We start from the raw sequence: 20,786 nt of genomic DNA, 5'->3' as shown, positions 1-20,786 counted from the left end.
GCGCGGAGAGCAAAACACGGGTAGCGAGCAAACGCTACATGGGAGATGCCACAAGGGAAATCCCAGCTCGAGAGAAAGGGCAGAGAGAGGGACTGACCGTCCAAACAGGGAAGAGTGAGCCTTTAAAGCAGACTGGTTAAAAGCTACAAGTGCTGGAACATACGCTTATTCACCTCAAAACAGTTAAGCGATATGCAGGCTTTACTATTTAAAGAAGAATCTCAGCAGCCTTTCCGTTGGCTTGCAAACTTACCTCCCTGTGAAACTCTATCACCTCCTCCCTTTCCCCTCCCAGCTCTGTTTCTCCTCTTATTTTTTCCCATGTGTTTTCATGGGAAAAAGTAGGAAAGAAAATGAAAGAATGAAAGAAAAAAAAGATGGGAAACATGAAATCTGGGGAGTGGTGAGTGGAAAGGGGTTTTCTTGTTGCTCATTCACAAACGTTCAGCTGAGCAGGGAGAAAAATCTCCACTGAAATCTGGGAAGATTTCGCATACCAATTTACAAGTGCTGACAAGACAGCCCTACACACTTCATTTACACATTAATGAGGAAAAAGTTAAAACAACAAATCAGCTACAAAAAAAAAAAAAAATTGTTCAAAGCATTAATTCTGAAAGAGGTTAATAAATCAGGAGATGGTATAGATATGTACAGGTAGTTTCAGAAAAATAATGGTTTGGGATTTTCTTTTTATAAGGAATGATATGAATAGAAAACCAGCAAATTGTCAGTTTCTTGATTTTTGTTTGGTTTTTGCTCCCTTCATCTTTTTGCTGGCAATAGCAGCACACAGGGAAGGAGAATTTGATGCAAAGTGAATGACTGAAAAAAAAGGGCTTTTTCTTTCACTTGCCCTCTCCCGCTTTGTCACAGTGTCTAGACAATCCGAGCATAAAGGCTGCTTGATTGTAGCCTCTTGTAAAATGTGACAGAGGGTGTTAAATGCACGCATCTTTTCAAGCCAAGTCCCTGAAAGTTGTCTGTTCCTGTCTCAAAGAAACCAGCATCATGGGGAGTTGGCTAAATGTGAGAGAATACATGTATGCATGTACATGCTTAAAGTGATTTCAGCTAACTCAGGGGTTTCATAGACAATAAATATAACCTCCATTCAGCATTGGCCTTTGTGTCAATGAACGGATTCCAAAAACTAATCTCCTTCAGTATCACAGAGCAGGCTTTTAATATCCGAAAGTCTCATCTCCCTGCATGTCAGCATTTGAAGCTGTGGAAGGCTGGAGTCATTCAGCCAGCTCTGAGATCACCAAACAAAATCTGGAGCTGTTTTACACTAAACTCTCTAGGGACGAGCACACAACATTGTCCATCCAACATGCTGCGCAACTTACAGTAAAGGAACAAGGTTTTATTCATTTCCATTAGGAAAAGCAGCATTTCTCAGATGTGTGAGTTATGGGTCACGCAACATTGTCATAATTTGACACTGGTATTGTTAAAAGGTATGTAACTAGCCTAATTAAAATGAACTTTTCTAATGCAAGCAAGTTGAATTTGTTTATTTTAAAGTTGTGTTTTTATGGTCAATATAAAACATGTGTTTTCTTGAAAAGTTAAAACATTTACATGGTTTTTGATACTTCCTTAGAGACACATGAAAATAACCATTATGTTATTTGTCTCCTTTCCTGTCCTTGCTATGTTTCTTGGACTCCAACATTCACACTGCAAGCAATCCAACATCAGCCTAACCAGAATAGTAGTTTCCTCCCACATGGTGGAAATGTTATTTGACAAAGTTATAACATAAATCATATAATTATTAATTATTTACATAGTCATAGCACCTTAATTACTTGCAGTTAGGAAACAGATGAAGGCTAAGGAGATGTTATTAACACTATTATTATTATCATCGTAAATCACCCTCCTTCAGTTTTTCTGTCAGTTCTTGATACAAAATGGAAGCCAAGACTGAAACACCCGCCAAAGCCAGACATCCACTCCATTAACAGAAACAAAAGCAGTCCTCTGTTAGCTAATCAAAGCCTAGGAAAAGTCCAGGAGTACCAGGAAAGGTAAGTTTTTCATACTTTATTTGAAAAGTAAAAGCTCCAACACGTGATATTTGAAAAGCAAAAAGTATTGATAAGCTTTTGCTTAGTCTAGCTTCTGCAGTTGTAAGCCATCAGGAAAAGATGGATGTGAGGAAGACTGGTGTAAATTGACTCCTTCAGAACATCAGAAGATTTTCCATGAGATTTTGCAACAACACAGTTGCTGAAACTCTGAGTTACGGTACCTCTTCAGAACCTGATTTTTTGGGTGTTGTAGGAGAAAGTGGGTCTTTAAAATGCTCGAGAGAGGGGTACAGGGAGATGCAAGGAAAAACCTGCCTGTTCTGCACCCTCCTATCCATGCCATGGTCTCTGTCCTCCAACCCCTTCTGTAGGAAAAGAGACCACCGTGGGGGAGGGCTCCAACCTGCTGCAGAGATATGGAGCAGGTTCAGACCCAGCAGGGCACATTGTCCTTCCTCCTGGTTTGCTCTGGAATAAAATTTGATGGTATATTTTTAGGAGAACTTCTTTCAGTGCAAGACACAAAAGGGAAAGACTGGATGAGTGGTAACTGTCAACTGTCTTTTTCTGACCAAATCTAACAAATCTTGTCTGGAAAGCACCAGCAGGAAATCTGCGTTAAGAAACAGTTATGTTAAAAGGGAATCAGAAGAACAAAATCCTTGGCTTTTATTCAGTCTCTGTGGTGAACATGCTTGTTAATCAAACCAAGGGTTGCATCCAGCATGGCTGTGAAAAATATATTCTCTAAGGGATATCTTCTTGGTGTTTTATGTTTTGTTGAAAGCACCACAGAAGTATCAGTCTGTGACATCAAATAAGCCAAATTTCATGAGCTACAGTAGGATTTAATATTCAAAATGTCACATTCTGAGTTACCGTGAAGATGCAAGAGGGACAGAAAAGGCTTTCCAAGAATAAGAACTACAAGAATTTTTAAAAGAGACTTTAGTTTTCTGTGGAATGCCTCCTGCAGGCTGGATAGGGGGAATAAACAACACAGAAATTTACCCTGAAGTTGAAATGTCTTACTTTCCATGCCACCATTAGTAGCTCCCTAGAGAGAAACTGATGGAGTACATACTTTGAAACACAAGCCTGAGACACATTAAAACCCCCAATTTTCAGAAAAGTCTTGCTCACTCACTTTGACCATTACAGGTCATTAGGAAGGCATTTCAAGTTAGGCAACAAATAGGCACTTAAAACTAGTCCTATGTAGGTCAGTAATTCTCATGCTGTCTGCTTGCTGACCTCTCTTTGACTTATATCTATGCTGATGGAAGGATTTTGGATTTCCAGAATTAATTCTGTCTCAGTTTCAAGGCAATTCAAACTCAACAGACGGAATAAAATAGCAACATTTGTTGTGTTATTTTTGTTTTTATCTATTAACTCTGGGACCTTTCAGAGGACTGCCTTCATTCCAGCTTGACCAGTGATTCCACAATTTTAGGAATCATAAAGCACGTCAGAAAGATACAACAAATACTGTAAAATAATTCGAACTCTTGGGTGTTATTCATTATTTCTCAGGCTTGTGGGCTGCAGGTTACTATACATATACATATAATTTTTATACTACTGGCCTGATATAGAAAGAATAGAATTTTACTGCAGTGTGATAGATCTGGTTCAGCCTTGAAAGAGACTGGAGACTGGGGATTTGTGTAGAATGCCTGCAAATCTACATGTGCACCACACCTGTCATACTGCATTAAAAAATGTAAATCAGAGAAGACGCAGTACTACCACTGGATGTCCTGTTACTATTAAAGATATGCAGAAAATCTCACATACACAATATGGTATTCCTGAACAAAAGCCCAGAAACACCAGGGCAAAACTTCAAGTCAAGTATGTTTCAGGATCAATGACTGCATTGAAACAGCGTTTTCATGAGAAAAACAGCACTGAAAAATGCCTGGGCTGCTTTCTTTTGATTTTTGAAGGCAGTCCTTTAATGCTTCACTCCCGGATTCTGCTTTAGTGGGCTGAGCAGAAAAATCTCAGCAGCTTAATTGCTTGTTTGTCTGCAGCAGTCAAAAGTCAGGCCACTGCCCAGTGTCAATGGATATCCATGGCCGGAGGAGTAGGAAGAGCAGTCTTAGATGAGCTCCTGCTGCCATACTGCTCTGGCTCAAAGCAAATGCCTTTTACAGTGCTGGAGTGCTCTTACTATTGTTTCTTGTCAGCATAACGTTGCTTCAGAAGTCTTCTACAGTGGTGGCAGAAGGGATTCAGGAAAAGGAGCAGCTCCTGCTGCCATGAGAAGAGCAGACCCTGCAAGGAGCTTTGAAGTGCCATATTCTGCCCTGCTGTTCCTCCCCATTTACTGAGTGACTGGGGATGTGGCCTTGGAAATGACAGCTTCCTGACACTACAGACAATGTTTAAGTTGTAACACATGTCTGCAAAGTATAGCACTGTGCTTGCCTTCCCCCTTTTTCCCCTTTGGGACCTGAACTACAAGTCAGTTATGAAAGATGAAGATTTGGGCTTCTTCTTGCCCGATAAATTTCAACCAGCTTCGGAGGCCAGGACCAGCGATTTCACTGAACTACAACCAGACCCTTGGCTTCTGCCAGAGGTTGAGCACAGCTGTCCATGGGGCAGGGCAGCTGGCCACCGAATGCCAGGAAGAAAGTGCAATGAATGTCTTCACAAACAGATCCATCGTCCTGCTGGTGGGGTATGGTCCCTCCTCGGCAAGAGATTTATTACAAACTAGACAATCTATTTCTTATCTTTGTATCTACACAATACATTTATTACAAGCTAGGGAGAAAAAACAGAAATCAGCGTTCCAGCCGGGCGGGAGGGACAATAACTATGTCCAGGTGTGGTGCTTGTTTGAGGGACAGTTGTGGTGGTGGGACTGGCTGGTCGCTGGCTGGTGGGGAGGTCACCTGGCGAGGCCACAAGAAGATGCATTAGCACAATGTGGCTGTTCGAGCAGCTGTAATCAAAAGCTCCCCCATGCAACCGGTGCAAGAAAAGGAGACAAACGCTCCACGCTGCCCACAAAAGGACACGTCGCCACCCTTTCGGTTTTCTGCAGCTTCTTTGCCAGCTGAGCCTGTGAATGCCGTGGCCTCCTCTTTTTCAAAAACCACTGAATTCTTTTCCACTCTCTGCGATACATCCCTTTCAGCAAAACCAAACCAGAACAAAACATGAGAAGCGATTAAAGCAGAGTCTCACCCTCCAATCTCTTAAAGTAACAGTAACTGAGTTACACCTTGTACTGTCTCAGGGCTTTTATTACTTTAAAAAAAAGATGCCCTAGAAAAATGCAGCACAGGAAGATCAGTTCTGAGGAGAGGTTCTTCTGTGATTTTTTCTTTTCCCACCAACATCCAAACTTCACTTGTAATCTAAAAGAAAGAAGCTTACATACAGCTAACTTGAAAAGGAAGGCCTGCAGATTTTACATTCATAAACCAAAGAGCAAGTCAGACTGAAAACTGCACATAGGATTTCTTTCCTTTTTTTTTCTTTTTTTTGTTTTGTGCTTAAAACGAGTTAAAGGAAGCTTTGAAATTAACAGCTAAAGGCAGCAGCTACACACAGTAAACACACTGCTTACTCTACAGTTAAACCCCCCAAAGGGTGGGTCTATCCTTGCTTCTGAGTAACACACGAGAACACCATGTAAATTCAATAGTGTAATTTCAAGCTACATTCCTCCTTCATCAGGCTGCTTGTGATAGCTCTATTCATGAGCAGAGAGAAGTGGGTGTATGGTCTGCATAAGCATTTTGAGCTAATGTGCCTAAATTTTAAAGTGCCTTTATAAGTATATAAATTAGAAAACCTGTGTCAAGAGAACAACTGCTGCAAATGCCAGAATCATTTTATCTTGGAAAGAGAAGTGAAACAGTGTCTCCACTGATTTCCTCTTTCTTTTCCCCTGTTAAGAGAACAGAAAGATGATTGCAGGTTGATTCACACTGTTCTGTTTTTTTTCTTTCCATTCTTATTTTTAGAATCTACCCGGGATTAATGGGTGTTCATCTGATCCGCAGTATGGGAGCAGCATGGAGCAGAATGCAAAATGTGAATTAGGACGGGCAGGGAAGGAAGGGGGGAAAGGGAAAGGGACCGGTATAGAAGTTCTGCCTGTTTGCTTCTTTGGAATATGTAAGAGGCATAGAAAAAGATTTTCTCTAAAGAAACCCATTGCTCACCGCCCCCCGCCCTTTGCCTATGCACAAATGAAACTAACCTCTTCTCCACCTTGTCTGATTTCTGTTTTGTGACTGAAGAACTAGGAGGATGTGACAGCAAGAAAATAGGAGCAAGATGCATCTCAAATCAGGAGATGACTTACTTCAAGACCATTCCAGATGCCATTCCCTCCCAAAGGGGCTCTCATTTCACCAAGGTTGCTACTGCTAATATTTTAGAAGTGTTATTTAAATTCCTTATTTGTCCAGTTACACTGGGGAAAAAATACTCTCCTTCCTAAATAGGAGTAAAAATTTGCCTGTGGCCAGCTCACAAAGAAATCCCCAGTCTTCTCATCATCACTGCAACTGGCTTCAGCTACAACAGCAAAGATGCTTACAGGTAGAGAGCCCAGACAAGGTGGCAACCACCTGGTGACAAAGGCCAGTGAACAACCAGAGCGCTGAAGGTACTGACTACCTCAGTAATGGGAAGACACGAAAACTCTGCCTACACTTACACACACAAAAAAGTGCTACCAGTGAGACCTGTTTTCTCAAACCCAGCTGTTGCCACTGTGGTTTCAGTGCATCATGACAACTTACTTCTGTATGACAGCGTAGGTAAGTGTACTGGGTCTGCATGGGGTTAAGTTTCCCCATAGCAGCCCGAACCCTGCTGTGCTTTAGGTTTGTGACCAAAGCAGTGTTGAGAGCACACCAGTGTTTTAGCTGCTGCTGAGCAGTGCTTGCACAAGACTTTTGTTTCTCAGTCTGCCCCTGCAGCAAGTAGGCTGGGGATGGGCAAGAGGTTGGGAGGGGACACAGCTGAGACTGCTGACCCCAACTGATCAAAGGGATATTCCACACCATATGATGTCATGCTCAGCAATAAAAGCTGAGTTTTTTGAAAGCAGCCGTTGCTCAGAGACTGGCTGAGCATCGGTCTGCTGGTGGGAGGTGGTGAGTGAGTGCATTTGCACCACTGGTTTTCCTTTTACTTCCTTTGCTTATTAAACTGTTTTTATCGCAAACCATGAGTTCTCTTGCTTTTGCCTTTCCGATTCTCCCCCCCATCCTCCTGGGGGGCAGTGAGCGAGCAACTGGGTGGGGGCTTAGCTGCTGGCCGGAGTCAACCCGTGACAGTGAGTAAAATGTGATGTTCTTGGTCCAGAAAATAACTTCAGAGGCTTAACACAGGTTAAGCCATGTTAACCAGACAGGCAAGAATTGGGATACTGCCTGGAGATGAATTTGCCAGGATTACAAAGATGACACATTACCATCTAGTCCATTTTTAGCCGAGATTTTGAAATCTGGAAAACCAGAGAGGGGGAGGCTGAGATGGTAGTGAAAAACACCCTGGACAATGGGATGTGGAAGGAGACAGGTCCTAACTTGCATTCCCTCTTACAGAAGAGTGACAGCATTGATGCATACAGTCCAATCACAAGGCCACTTGGATCAGCGATTCTCAACTCCGTTTTGCCAACTACCCTACAAACCCCATATTCTACAATCCTGTGCTGCCGCAAGCTGCATCTGTGCCATGAGGGATGTCTTCTAGGAAGTCTATGGTCAGCCTCCCCTTCCTTTTAACCACACACAGTCACTAGTGCCAAAAAGCTGGGAAATGCCCCTAGAAACAGAAAAAATGTACACAAACCTGGATGGGGCAATCGGCAGAGGGGGATGAGTAACAGAAGGGGAACTGAGGCAGAATCCACAAGAATGGGGGGAAAAAGAGCAGGTATTGTCCCCTTCCTTGGCTTCTGCTGATGACCAGTGACTCACAGCAAAATCCCTGTCTCCAAAGGTGGATCAATACTGCTCGGCTCAGAGTCGACCCTGCAGTATCACAAAGACCAACGAGGTTGCCTACATCCCACTGCTACCCCAGGGAACTCTAGGAGGTAGTACTGAAACTGATACACATGGACCTATGCCCCAAAAGGCCTGCTCCTCTCTGTCTCTGTCTTTCTTTCTGTCTCCCTCTGTCTCTTGAAAAGATACCAGCATTCAAGATACCAGCAGAAGCAACAGGGGAATACCAAACAACAATGCTGGACAGATGCCTTCTCTCCTCAATGTATTGTCCTCTTTGTCTTTGCATCAGTGTATATAGTTGTAGGACTGATGAGTTTTCATTTTTGGTGATTAATCCCACAGCCCGCCCTGACTCTTGGGTGGCTGCACTGCTTGAATCAGAATATCACAGTCTGGAGAAGAATGAGACAACAAGAAACATGGGAGAACATCACAGGTACTTCAAGGGTTGAGATTTGGAGTTTAGAAAAGAGGTGATGGTGGGGAAAATCATGAGGGAAAGTGCTTTCTGTTAACCAGAGAAGATAGGGCTTAAAAAGGGATCAAATGCCAGCTAAGGGCCATGAAAAATAGATTCTGCTGGGTTAGTGAGCAGTTTCCAAAGGAAGCCAGCCAACAGCTAGAGGGCCTTTCCACATTGATCAAAATACCTAAGTATCACTAAGCATATGGTAGATCTATTTTTAAGCTTTCTGTCCACCTCTGAGGGCAAGTAGAAGAAATAATTTTATTTCATCATGAACGTGAGGTGATTACACATACTGCCCAGGGAATGATCTGCAAGGGATGGTCATGTGTAGTGACTCTAAGCTACAGGTCCATGACCTGGTCCTTTAGCTTAAAGCTACTGCAATCTCCTCAGCGCAGCCACAGAAGGTCCTACTTTAATCCTTCGTGGCCTAAGCAGGAAGTCACATTGAAATAACGGACTAAATGGAAGCTGTGGATATTTAGGCTAGGTGTAAAGGAAGAAAATCCTTTCTACTGGCAGGGACAGCAAAACAACCTGGAATAGATTGCCTAAGGCAGACAAGTATCTGGCAGGCATGGCACTGCCTCTGGTCAGGAGGATGGGTGAGTCTCAGTTTGGTTTTCTATTACTCAGTGAGTGACCAAACCAGCAGATGCAAACACTTTTTAATAGCCCCCCCTGCTCAAGCCAGAGGAAGTGTGATTTCTTTATTTCTCTCTCTCTCTCCTTCATTTTTTCTCAAGGTTCATATGCTTAGGAGAAGAAACTGTACTTTAAATCTGGCCTGTGAATGAAGGTAGATATGCAAACCTCTAAAAACCCACCTGAAGACCTTGTTAGTCACACAGAACAGAGTGTGGAAATTTGCCCAAGTGGACGTTTGCTTAACCTAGCACATAGGATTATCTACAGTGGTGTTCCTTGACTGGTGATCCAGAGAGCTCTGGGGCCCATAAATCATCAGGTGGTCCACAAAGCCCATAGCACACACATGACCAAGCAAATACACATCCCCTGGATGCTGCGGCAACGTTTTGCTCGTGGTGTTCGAGCTCCCCCTCACACCGCCTGCACGCCCTCCCCAGTTCGGTTCTCTGAGCAAGAGCAGTTGAAAAGCACAGACCTAAAGTGCCCCTGAGGACGGCTCCAACCATCCACATCAGCAGAATGAAAAGAGTGGTGCGTGAGGAAAAGGCAGTCAACAGAGGTTTCTCTGTTTCTTTGTATTTAAGACACAAAAGAGAACTGCAGGACTGGATGGTAATCTGGAGCAAACAGGCATGGTTTCACTGGACGTGACTGTTTTCGTGGACTACACAACTGTCGACAATTCGGGAGATCTGGAGATCCCGTCTGGACTTCCTCCCCATTTCTTAGCACAAAAAGACAAAAACCTGAAGGCTGCTGAAGTTAACAACTAGGTGAACAGCGCAGGGGACAGACGTCAGTTTTGTGGATCGTGTTGTAAAGGGAAAGTGACCTCCTGACAGCGAACAAATGCACACTCTGTAAGCTAGGCTGGCTGGGCGAGTCAGGTTAAATAAGCAACCAAAAGCACATTCAGCACAAAACCATGATATAAAGAACACCATTAACCAAAGCAGAGGCTGTAAGAAGATGACCCTTTTCAGATGCCTATATGCCAATTACAAGCGTCTGAAAAAATGGATAAACCCTCTGCCTGCAGAGTAGCAATGCAAAATAATACTCCTGAAAAACGATAGCTACATTTAGATTATTAGACTATTAAAAGAAACAGTTGTAGCCAATTTGAGAAGTCCAAATGGAAGAGGGGAGTTGACAGGCCCTATATGTCACAAACGACATCTGTCCGAGTGACTGATGACTTGGAAGTAAGTAATCTTGGATATTTATGAATCAAGATACACCCAAGGTGGGGTATTAGCTGGTATCTGTTACAGACCATTGGAATCACTGCAGAGCACAGGATGATGGGCTTCTTCAACACCTATATACAAGTATAAAAAGCCCCCTTGTGTTATTTATGCTGGAGACCTTATGTCACTAGCACTAAAACACGCCTGTACTTCCCAAAAGGCTACTAATGACAAGTTACTAACTCCTGATTGAAAGGAAGGATCAGCCTTCCTAACCCTGTGAACTAAAGCTCTTGCCAATTAGCAAAATGAGTCATATACAATATAGGCCTTGCGGCATCAAAGGGAACAGAGAATTCAGGAGCAGTTCACAGCACGATGACCACAACGTGAAGAAGAGCTTGTGGGACGTAGCTAAACTCCACCGCACGCAGCTAAACCCCACAGTGGTCACCCTACCACGCCACGCACAGCAGAACCTGCTGACTTGCTCCCTGCCCCAGCCAGGGACGGCAACACAGGCAGGAGCTGCAGTGCCGGCACGAGCACAACTTACCGCTGGTCGTATGATGTAGATACACCTGAACTGCCTGAAAAGGACCGACACTTTCTGTGCAGATAACTGACGACGTCTGCGATCAAATCCAGACTAGTAAAATTTTATGCAGTATGTGAACATGTGCTCTTCATGCATACGTAAATTAAAATCACGGTGCGTGCTTTCTGAGAGGCAATTTCACAAAACTATAGTGGATGGGAGTCAAATCAGGCTGAAGACAGAACGTACAGAAAGTTGCTGACATCTGTGAATGGTTTAAGACATTTCCTAAATGCCTACAGTGTTACAACCATGAAAAGAAGACTGGGCTAGACAAAAATAACACACAACAAAAAACCCCAACAGCTGGGTTTACCAGGGAAGTGAAAAAACATATAAAATGTTATGTACAAAACCAATACATGAAGGGGGAAAGGGCAAAAGAGCTAAAAAAAGCTATAAAAAATAGACTGTATAGAGGAAACAAGAAGATACTAGGAAAAATTAAGGCAGATAGAATCAGAGATATATAATTTTTTGTTTTTCTAAGCAGATCATGAAAGACGAATCCTAAACAATAAAAGTGGTAGGATTGTTCATAACAATATGACAGCGGCAGAAGTTATTCAATAAATATTTCTGATTAGCACACAGCTAAAAGGCCAGATGATCTGTTTATGAAGATGAGGAAATAACTTCCCACCACAGCAGCCCTTGGAGAGGGTACGCTAAGCAGCAGATACACAGTTCAAGGTGTTTCAGATTAGTTGCTGGAAATAAACTTGTCTCAGAAGGTTTTAGAGAGCTAGCCTTGGAGCTGCTACTGCTGCCTTTAAAGCAGTTCTGGGCCCCTGGGGAAGGAGCAGGGGCAGGAGGAAGTCTCATGTTGGGCCACTGTTTAAGAAGGGTAGAAAGTAATTACAGGCCAGTTGGCTGAGTTTCCAGTATTTTGCATAGGATAGAACAACCAACATAGGACTCAATTAATTAAAATATTAAAAAAAAAAAAAAAAAGCTCTATAATTAAAGTCAATCAACTTGGCTTTAAGGAAAACAGATCCTGTCAAACTAATCTGATGTAATTTCTTGCAAAAATTACAAGTTCAATTCACAAAGGCAGCGTTGCTGACAGTATTACAAGTCTTAAGTCATTTGACTTGTTCTGTAGAACATCTTTATGGAGAAACTGAATGCTTTGAAGCTTGTATGGAGTGTCTCCATCTGTACATGGAGAGCAGGACTCCATAGGTGGGGATCACTGTATGAGGTCAGGCAAAAATCTCAAACATATTTTAAACTGAAGTTGCTTCTAAGTCCACAATCTTATTAAATGTATTAAAAAGTTGATAAATGGAGGAAGCCAAAGTGTAACTGTAAATGGGAAGCTATTTATTAGCAAACAGATGGGTTCCTATTGGTTTTCCACAGGTATTGGTGATCATCCCTTTACTATTTAATAGCCTTATCAGTGACTTGGATTAAAGTTATTATGGTTAGATACAAGATTGGGGACAGCAAAAAACAAACAACGAAAGGACAAGCCTGACACAGAGCAACTGGGGTCTGTAGAAAGATGGGAGAAACCAGCTTAGGTGTTAATATGGCCAAGTGCAGAATCACCTTATTAGAATAAAGAATACAGGCCGTACTTACAGGATGAGAGGGAGAGAGAGGACTCTATCCTCCGAAGCAGAGACTGAATATGAGACCGGGGGTCCTGGGAGGCAATCAGCTTGGCATGGATTCCCCACACAAGGCTGTGGCCAAAAGGGCTAATGCGAGCCTCAGCTGTACAAACAGATGAAAATCAAAAGATGAGTAGGTAGGTTATGGTGATGCTGTATTTGGCTCTCATTCCTCTGCTCCGTGAATAATGTATTAGGTTCTGCTGCTCCAGTTTTCAAATAAAGTGTTGGAAAAATTGGAAGAGTGTTCAGGGGAGAGAGATTAAAGAACTGAAAACACTGGGTAGCAGAAGGTTTTGCTATAAACAAAAAGCTTAAAGGGAATTTTGTTATTTTGTTCACAGTACAGGAATATTCGTATGGGGAATAAATTTGATAAGAGCAGGCTTTAATCTAGCAAAGGTGGAACATGCACTGGAACTGGAAACTAAATCCAATCCAGATTGTGAACAGGCAATTTTGTTTTGCTTTTTCAGCAATGATCTGTTATGGGCAATTAACCAGTAATTAACCCTTTACACCACAGGTTGTGATGTACTGTCCATCTCTGCAAAGTTGTGAAAATAACCGTGCTTGATCTGAAAAGGATGCACGCCCATGCAGCTTGGGTTATTAGGCAGGAAGCAGGAGCTGCTTTGGGTGAGATCCACTGCCTGCATAACGCTGGAGGGCAGGCGGGTGGTCGCTGCATCAGACAGCGCTTTGTGTTTCCGTTAAGAAACACAGCCTCCCCTCTCAGGGTAGTAAACCTGGCAGCCTTCCTGCTCATGGCCTACAAAATATCTCCAGAGGAAACCCCAAACTTTTGGGGTTGAGGTGCCACCTAAGTACAGATGACACCCAACTGTCCATCTTCTGCAGGACGTGCAGGCAGCTGTCTCTGAATTCCCAGCACCTGGTTCTGCACAAAACCTCACTGTGCAAAGCTCCTCACACTGAGATGCCAAGGAAACAACTTTTAGGAAACCGATGGGGGTTATTACAGCTCTGCTGCTGAGAGAGTGTCTGCGACTCCTTGCTTCAACACTTCACTTCATCTGCTACCTGCTGTTGGGATCTCATCCCAGGGATCTGCCTGGGATTCCATCCCAGGATCTCCTAGATGCAGAGGGTGACCTCAGAGAATTAGGCTCAGGGAAGGAGTCCTCCATACCTCACAGATATCTCCTCTCCCAACTCCACCCTTTCAGGATGAACTGATGGACTAGCTACCTTCTTCAGGAAAACAAGTTAGTGCCTTTAAGCGGGGTGGGTGGACGTGAGCACCGCTCCCGCAGGCACCTCCCAGCTCACTCGGGATATCCACAAGTTTTCTCCTTCCCCTTCACCCAGCCGAGGGAACTGGGTGCTGCCAAGAAAGCTTTTGGCTCTGCGTCCCAAGGGTGAGTTCTGGCAGGTGGGCTCCTAAAGACCATGCACTGAATGGGGGGCCCTGGCTGCTGAATTTTCTTCATCCCACAGCCTGCCAATATTTAAGTTTGGTGGTTTTTTAAGGACGCAGTGCAAGCTTTTTTGTCCGTGATGTCTGTCTTAACCTGGGCCTTTGGCCAGAAAGTATTAATCCTGTCAATGTGCAGGAGTGGTGAAGGCTGGGGGGTGTTTGATTTGTGCCCGTTGCTGGCATCAGCTCATTTTAAGCTTCTGGAATGAACGCACTTATGACTGAATGCTGCAGTGTAAATTCTGCAAATAAAACAGATAAAATAATCTCAATTACTTCAGCTCAGCATTGGTTCGCATATGCCACTCCAAAGATTTAGAAGGCATTATTTCATACAAACATTTAATTATATGCAATTATGATTCTACAGATATTTTCCTGTTCAACAGGTGGGAAAAAATGTGTTTTTCAAACTTTCCATCACTTTCATTAAGTGATATCTGCTAAAACACAGCATACATAGCATAGTAAAATCTTGGTGCTATGTTACAAACATAAAAGAAGAATCCCATCTTAAGTAAACTACTGTAGTACAGAACTTCTGCAAGTGAACTAAAGCAAGAAGTCTTGTGAAAATTTTAGGGAGGAAAAAGGCCTGTCCAAGTGTGTGTATATATATGTGCACATGCATTCACACACACCCCACCACCTGGTCTCTGCTATACCTGGTATTCCTATCACTAGATCTCAAGACTCAAAACTGTGAGTGGCAACTCCTTAGTCACTAAAAGAGCAAGAGTTTTGGGAAAGCTGATCAAAAGCAAGGTTTCAGAGCTACTAAGAAAAGATGAATCAGAGCCTGCTAAAGTACAGTTTGAATTGTGCATTTTTGCATCTTAATACTTTCTGTCCTCCTCGATGTATTTTTCTCCCTCTTCCTTTGGCACAACCCCAGCTATACCCTACAGGATTAGGATGTTCTGTTAAGCATGTATGCAACTGTGTTTTTAAGCCTTGTAAAGGCTTGCTTATGTCAAAAGATGTACCATTACAAAGATCACATAGGCTAGAATCCACAAATTTATTTTTACAAATGAACTAGCTGTGGTTATCTCCCTAAACATAAGTGATAGAAACTACATAGAAGCAAACAGCTTTAATAAATGGATTTAAAAAATCTTTTATGAAATACTAAGAAATAAGTCAGATGTGAGGCTTGTCCTTTTACTCCAGACACACAGAGAAAGAATTAAATGGGAGAATGTGAGACTAACCGCCCCATCTGCCTTTGTAAGTCACCCAGACCAGATGCAGAAATGCTATGGAAGTTAATGCAATGAACCCCAGAAGTGTCACTTTCACAAATCTCAAGAGGCGTCATTGACCTGAGGCTGGCTGCAGTTTCTGCCCCAATTCCAGTTTAATGTATTCCAGTTTGACCCTCAAGCGACACTGCTGCTGGAGAACATGCTAAGAAACAAATGCAGGCAATTGCTTTGACATAATTCTTTTGGACGCAGGCAGATCGAATGTGCTGATGTCAACAGAGACCAGAAAAGAGTTTTACCCAATCTCCTTTCCTCACTGAAGAAAAAAGCAAGAGAAAACAAAGCACAACAAAGCCAAACACATGCTCACCTCTCAGCAGCAAAACTATTACGTGCTGTCTAAGAAAGGGAGAACCAAGATGTTTCTAAAGTATCATTTGGATGTATACACAGCATTTCATTTATAACTTAAATTTACCTGACTTGTATATATAATTGGATCTTTGCACATAAAATGCATGAAACGTCTGTTCCATAGAGGATATTAATCTAAAACCCTACAAACTGTGTAATTCAGTCCTTTATGGTCATAGTACTTTCAACAGGGTTCCTAACATAGTACCCTCACCCTAAAGCAAGCTGCTCTTCTTCCTTCTCTCCTACTCTTCTAATATTTAGGGGTTTACATGGACCTGCTTTCAATATGATTGTCAGGATGAAACTTTCCTGCCTTGCCACTCATTTAAATGCTCAAGCTTTAGCAGCTTTGAGGTTGCATAGTTCGATATCAGAGAACATTGAGGCAACACTGAAAGGGACTGCAAGAATAGAAACTGGGGATATTTTTTCCAAGGGAAAGATGAATTATGGTAGGAAAACATATCAAGGAAGCCACAATTACTATCTTGAAAATAAAAGATTAAAGATTTTCTTCTCTACCTGGTTGCTGTTGCTCCTGAAATAACTTCTATATTAAAGGAGAAGAGAAAAAAAACATACATCAATGGTAGAGTTTTTCAGAACTCATAAGGGAAAATACCGGTGTTGAATGTGTCTCATCCCTCAATTTTATACAATGAAAACAGAACGAAGAAACAGATCCCAAGCTTATTCCCTCCTCCCTCTTTTATCTCCTCTCCTAAGAAAGGCTTCCACCTCTGCTACTCACAATTTTCCTTTTCTTCCATTCCCCCAGCTCCCCACCAGTCCATGCAGACAGGTTGTCTGTAATGGTATCATGCAAAAACCAGACAAGATCCTCAAGGCTTCCCCTTTCTGTGTGCCTAGAGTGCTTCCAAGAAGAGAAAGTCTTGTGAAGAAATGGATTCTCACTTCCCTTTTCAGCAGCTACTTGTGTGGGTCACTCTACTACAATAAAAGTCCACATCTGCTATCTGACCACAATGAAGAGAAAGATAAAAATTACCACTTTTAGTGTCCATAAGAAGCATGGTCTCTGAGAGAAGAGTGATCATGTGTTACAGCCACTGAAACCACTTGACCTAGAACATCAAACCACCCTACACAAAAGAAAAGAAGACTTTTGTCCTTCATCTCTTACCCTTTATGTGACCTGCTCCCAAAATGTGGCCACAAAGTGTGGTCCACAGTTTGGCTGACCATCAGAGGCTGCAGGACCTTTTCAGCTATGTGGGGACCTGCGTAAACGTTGTAATGTTCAGGGAATAAGAGTTTTAAGACCACCAATCATCAGGAATTATCAAACACTTTAGTCCCTGGAGCGTGTGGTGTCCCGCTACTTGCGGAATCTTCCAGAAAGAAAACTTTGGGGTCATGGCTCTAGAGAGTCAGAGGACAAAGGCTGATCAAAAATACCACTGAACTTCCAAAGGAATTCCTTGAATTTCTCATGCTGTCATGTTATGTTTTTTTAAAGCATTTGTCAAGATGCAAAAGTATGGTTGAAACATTCTTCTGATACTAGGAATGAGAAGAAGCCTTTAACCAAAATAAAAAGTTTACTACCTATCATGACTTCTGTAAGGTCTTTGACACAGTCCTATACAACATCTTTGTCTCTAAATTAGAGAGATATGGATTTGATGGATGGGCTATTCGATGGATAAGGAATTGGCTGGATGGCCATATATCCAAAGAGTTGCAGTCAATGGCTCAATGTCCAAATGGAGATCAGTAACAAGTGGTGTCCCTCAGGGGTCCGTATTGGGACTGGTACTGTTCAGTATCTTTATTAATGACATAGACAGTGGGATTGAGTGCACCCTTAGCAAGTCTGCAGATGACACCAAGCTGTGTGGTGCAGCCGGTCCACTTGATAGAAGGGATGCCATCCACAGGGACTTTGACAGGCTTGAGGAGTGGACCCCTGTGAACCTCACGAGGTTCAACCAGGCCAAGTGGTTGAGTCGCCACCCCTGGAGGTATTCAAAAAGCGTGTAGACAAGGCACTTCAGAACACAGTTTAGTGGGCATAGTTGATGGTTGGACTCGATGATCCTGAAGGTCTTTTCCAACCTAAATGATTCTATGAAGTGCAAGGTCCTGCACCTGGGTCGGGGCAATCACCAGTATCTGCACAGACTGAGGGATGAAGGGATTGAGAGCAGCCCTGCAGAGAAGGACTTGGAGACGGGACAATGGTGCATGAAAAATTGAACATGAGCTGGCAATGTACGCTTGCAGCCCAGAAAGCCAATCCTATCCTGGGCTGCATAAAAAGAAGTGTGGCCAGGAGGTTAAGGGAGGTAATTCTTCTCCTCTACTTTGTTCTCGTGAGACCCCACCTGGTGTACTGCATCCAGTTCTGGGGTCCCCAGCACAAGACCTTGGACCTGCTAGAGCAGCTCCAGAGGAGGGCCACAAAATGATCACAGGGCTGGAACACCTCTCTTATGAAGACAGGCTGAGAGAGTTGGGGTTGTTCAGCTGGGAGAAGAGAAGGCTCTGGGGAGACCTTATTGCGACCTTTCAATATTTGAAGAAGACTTATAAAAAGATGGGAGAGAGACTTTTTACCAGGGCCTGTAGTTATAGCACAAGGGGCATCAGTTTTAAACTGAAAGAGGGTGGATTTAGATTGGACATTGGAAGAAATTTTTTTATGATGAGTGTGATGAGACACTGGAACAGGTTGCCTAAAGAAGATGTGGATGCCCCAGCATTGTAAATATTTAATGATGTTGGATGGGGCTTTAAGTAACTTGGTCTAGTGGAAAATGTCCCTGACCAGGGTAGGGGTGTAGGACTAGGTGATCTGATTGATGATTCTGTTACTAAATTGGATTCCCACCACCGTGGCTGTTACCACAGTACAGAGACAGTGCAGTTAGCACAGCTGGGACTTAATGATGCTGTAAGACAACTTGTGGAATAGGGTTACAAACCAGCATTACTGTAGACAGAGATAAATAAAGCCCCTGTACTCTAGGATTAAGGCACATGAAAAAGAGAGGATAAGATACTCACATGATTTTGTCTAAATCCATAAATGATACAAAACAAAAAGCAAGAAGCAAATGCACCCATATCTTTACACTGCCATTAGTATGAAGAGTTAAAGTTTATTATTTCTTCCATACTGCAAAGCTACAGCTGTTATGACAATCGTAGCAGTTATTACGTAGTTCACACCCACCATCTTTTCAGAGCACAAGAGGTCCGATCATCGGCAGGCTTTGAACACTTCCCTCTAAAACATGCTCATTTAATATGACTCCAGTTTTCAGCGACAGTAGGTTATCAGTTGTTTGGTTACTGCAGGCTGTTACAATATTTTTACAACAGGAAATGTGTATTCCATACGTAAGAAAACTACACTTACAACAAATAATGAAGGAAAGGAAAATGATCTAGTTTCTATTCTGCTTCCTTCCTTCTGCAGTGTGCTGCATTGAGATGTTTGTTCCAAAACACAGATAGTAGTTCAAGGCCAAGATTTTATTTACCCTGACCCTACAAAACAAGCCTCCAGCTAAACTGCAATTCAAACACCTCAAACTGTTGTACTGCATTCACATTTATGTAACTGATTTAGGTAAGCGGGCTTAACATTTCTCTTTTCGAGGTTATTGAGCTTGTCTTATCCATGGCTGGGTATTTTTGTATCAATGCCATAGTTTCAAAACTCCTGTGAATTAAGAACACTTCCCAAAGATGCAAACAGTACATCAAGCAGGAAGCGCCAATTTTGAAGGGTCTTTGTTGTGGTCCTGAACCTTAGTATTGCAGGCTGTAAGAAAATGGCCATTGTGCTGCATTCAGGGAAACCGCACAACACCTTCACGAAGCGCTGCACCTATCCTTGGATGTTACCCAGCTACCACTGCTGAACAAAGAAACCTGACTGCTATGCTTCATTTCTCTGCTTTTGCAAAACCAGTTTTTAATTTAGGAAGTCTGAGGTAGCCTTTTAAGAGGAAACTTTCAAGTATTCTCTTACACTTATCCTATTTATTACTGTGACTAACAATACATGTATATAATAAATTATAAATGGCCACATGCAACTGCCTCCTGTCTGCAAGCTAAAAGCTGGCAAGAGACTCTATACAACTACAGAGCCAAATCTGCATCAGGCAGGTTGCCAGATTTGGGTAGTTTTGAGTACCAGCGGATATGCAAGCTGACTGGTCAGTGCTGACTGCTCATTGCCGAAGTTCTTGGGAAGGGATAAACAGATGGGTCAGGAGAGGACAGTACTCTGAACTGGATTGCATAGCTGTAGAAATAACATCCAGAGTTCATTTGCTCTCTATCTTCCATGCTGTTCTAGCAGGGAAGATAGAGAACCATTAAAAACCATTAAACCCCTCCCCACTATATCCTGCATTTTTGGTGAGATGACAGGACGTACTCTTTCATATTTATGTGTTAGAGAGGTAAGTGAGTTAAAAATATAAATAAAATCAAGGGATACTTCAAAAAGTTATGTTTGTTTTGTTTATGATGTCAGTAGTGTACTCTTCTGGCAAGGCAATATTGACTCTGAAATGTAGAAGATTTCCCTAAGGCTGGGCTGGACCTTCTGCTTTTTGTTCATATTTGGGCACTTAACCATCTTCAGTGAAGTTTTTCTTCAGTGTGAAAAATGAGGCTACATGTTTTCTTTTGTATATATTTTTTTCAGAGCAGTTTTTCAGATGCCAGGAGCATAAATATAAGCAAAAGAAAACAGTCCCAACTTTGTCAACTTCCCAGCACTATATTGTGTATGCCGTGCTTTTGTTTTCTTGCAAGTTCAGCATTGCTTTAATGGCAGCACCCTGGATTCCCCCTACCCCCAACAAGTGATACATATTAGTACATCTGTTTTCTCTGTAAAGTCTTTTTTGCATTCTTTGCAGGGCACAGGAAGGATGTGGGCTCCTTTTCACATTCAAATGAGGGAAATTAGCCTTTGCCTGGTTCCTACAGTATAATGCTTATTTTACATTTAAGCGTGAGAAAAGGGGAGAAAATAAAACCCAACATGTTAGGTGGGTTACATGTTTCATTTTGGTACAGGCCTCACTTAGCCTTCTTTTGCAAACCGCTTTCCACAGGACATAATTTCAGGATGGGGTTCGAAAGTTTAATCGTGTAAAAC

The 20,786-nt window shown here is 42.5% G+C and overlaps 1 protein-coding gene across 8 annotated transcripts in view; it reads right to left on the bottom strand.

The window, feature by feature from the left end:
* FYN (FYN proto-oncogene, Src family tyrosine kinase) overlaps window positions 1–20,786 on the bottom strand; it is a 139,442-nt gene that overhangs the window by 41,568 nt on the left and 77,088 nt on the right. For 6 of the 8 annotated variants that reach the window (XM_075046796.1, XM_075046795.1, XM_075046793.1 and 3 more), the window contains one exon: window positions 12,540–12,674. The exons of the other annotated variants lie outside the window; for them this stretch is intronic. The gene's annotated coding sequence lies outside the window, so the exon portion shown is untranslated. The remainder of the gene's footprint in view (window positions 1–12,539; window positions 12,675–20,786) is intronic. 8 annotated transcript variants of the gene reach the window in all.

Source organism: Buteo buteo, chromosome 15 (assembly GCF_964188355.1).
Source record: "Buteo buteo chromosome 15, bButBut1.hap1.1, whole genome shotgun sequence".
Classification (NCBI taxonomy): domain Eukaryota; kingdom Metazoa; phylum Chordata; class Aves; order Accipitriformes; family Accipitridae; genus Buteo; species Buteo buteo.
Note: the sequence above shows the minus strand (reverse complement) of the source record. Positions and strands in the feature narration are given on the sequence as shown.